Here is a 2500-nt window from a genome sequence, read left to right on the forward strand (position 1 = left end):
TCTTTGTGTCACCGGTAGCCAATGTAGAGACCTCAGAAAAGAAGTGATGTGTGCATATTTCAGGCTTTTTGTTAAGAATCTAGCTGCTGCGTTTTGCACTAACTGTAGGCGAGAAATCTGAGACTTAGGCAGCCCAAAATAGAGAGAGTTGCAATAGTCCAACCGGGAGGTTATAAGCACGTGCATGGCAATTTCTATCGAGTGTGAAAGAAGGCATTAGATTCGTTTGCGGGCGTGATACGGCCCGTGGGCTGTACGTTTGACACCCCTGCTTTAAAGTGACATTTAAAGGCATAACTAGGTTAATTAGGGTAAAGTTAAGGTAATTAAGTCATTGTATGACAGTGGTTTGTTCTGGAAACAATCCAAAACTAATATTGCTTAAGGGGGCTAATAATATTGACCTTAAGATGGCTTTAAAATAATTAAAAACTGCTTTTATTCTAGCCCAAATAAAACAAACTCCAGATTTTTTCTCCAGAAGGAAAAAATATTATAGGAAATACTGTGAAAAATTCCTGAATCTTTCACAGGAGGGTGAATAAATTTGCCCTGAACTGTAGATAGTGCACACAGCAGATAGAAAACACGCATGAAGTCTGGCCTGGCCTGTAATCAGGGCTGAAAAACGAGCACATGCGTCTCTAATGGCATTAGCACGCGCCGCACGCAGACATATTTATACTCATAACAAATGTTTGCAGGCTCGAGTTTCGCCTTAATAACGTGAGCGCAGGACGAGCGGGTTCATAAGCAGAGGTGAAGGTTTCCTCTTACGGCTGCAGATCCTGAAGACGAGACATCATTACATCATATTAATGCAGTCAATCAGATTAAAGCTGCGTCTCGTCTGTGCATGAAGAAGACACCCGCAGCACATCTGCTCCATCTACATTAAACACCACAATCATGCAGAGCACAAGCAGCTTTTCTGTTTACAATGACCTCATTTATTTATACTTTAAAGGAAAAAGGCTAAACCAAGTCTATTTTTTAAATGTTAATGCTGCATTAAAGATTATATCGTGAAAAAAAAAAAAAAAAAAAAAAAAAATATATATATATATATATATATATATATATATATATATATATATATATATATATATATATATATATATATATATATATATATATGCACAGTTGATGACAAAATTATTCGCCCTCTTGTGCATTTTTTCAAATGTTTCCCAAATGATGTTAAACAGACTGAGGGAATTTTCACAGTATTTCCTATAATTATAGTTATATAATTTTCTATAATTATATTCCATATAATTATATTTTTTCCTTCTGGAGAAAGTCTTAATTGTTTTATTCGGCTAGAATAAAAGCAGTTTTTAATTATTTTAACGTAATTTTAAGGTCAATATTATTAGCCCCCTTAAGCAATATTTGATTTGGATTGTCTCCAGAACAAACCACGTTTACACAATGACTTGCCTAATTACCCTAAATTTACCTTGATTGACCTAGTTAAGCCTTTAAATGTCACTGTAAGCTGAATACTAGAGTCTTAAATTATATTAAAACAAGTTACACACACTACCTGACAAAAGTCTTGTGGTGGATCCCAGTTTTAAGAGCAGCAAATAATAACTTGACTTCTAGTTGATCATTTAAAGTGTCAGAAGGTGGATTCCTCTGCTGAATCATCTGTTGCCCCCCAATCATCACCAATATTGCAGAAGACCTACTGGAACCAGCATGGACTCAAGATTCACACAGAAATCAGTCAAGTTTGGTGAAGGAGAAATCATGGTTTGTGCATTTGTGTTGCCCATTACATTACAAACCACAGGAGAGGGACAATTCTCCAGCAGGATAGCGCTCCTCATACTTCAGCCTCCACATCAAAGCTCCTGAAACCAAAGAAGGTCAAGCTGCTCCAGGATTGGCCAGCCCAGTCACCAGATATAAACATTATTGAGATGAAGGAGGTGTTGAAGATGAACTTAAAGACTCTTGATGAGCTCTGGGAGTCCTGCAGGAACGCTTTCTTCACCATTCCAGATGACTTTATTAATCAGTGATTTGAGTCATGTCAGAGATGTATGGATGCAGTCCTCCAAGCTCATGATGGAGTCAGACACAATATTCATTCTGTCTCCACTGCAGCAGGACTTTATATTCTATACTGGACATTATTTCTGTTCAGTGATGACACTTTAGTCTAAGCAGAGTCAGAGCTTACTGTCCTCATCAAATCAGTCAACATCAAGACATGATCAGATTTTATTGTGCTCAAATAAGCAAAATCTAGAGGCCTTTACCTTTCATATAAGACACTTCTGACACCAAATGATCAACTATAAAATTCATTATTTGCATAAGGCGAAATAAACTTGCATAGGCGACACAACTTTTGTCAGGTAGTGTACACATAATATGGCTCAGAATGACGATATTCTTTTCATTTTGTGGCAAGTAGCTGTGTAATAACCGTGATAAAGTACATTCATCAGTTTATTCGAAGATCTCAGATCAGTCTGCGTTATTC

General features: G+C 36.8%; 1 protein-coding gene across 2 annotated transcripts in view; it reads right to left on the minus strand.

Annotated features, from left to right (window-relative positions):
* Positions 1-2500, minus strand: part of wdr7 (WD repeat domain 7) — a 191620-nt gene that overhangs the window by 30411 nt on the left and 158709 nt on the right. The window lies entirely within an intron of this gene.

Source organism: Danio rerio, chromosome 21 (assembly GCF_049306965.1).
Source record: "Danio rerio strain Tuebingen ecotype United States chromosome 21, GRCz12tu, whole genome shotgun sequence".
Classification (NCBI taxonomy): Eukaryota; Metazoa; Chordata; class Actinopteri; order Cypriniformes; family Danionidae; genus Danio; species Danio rerio.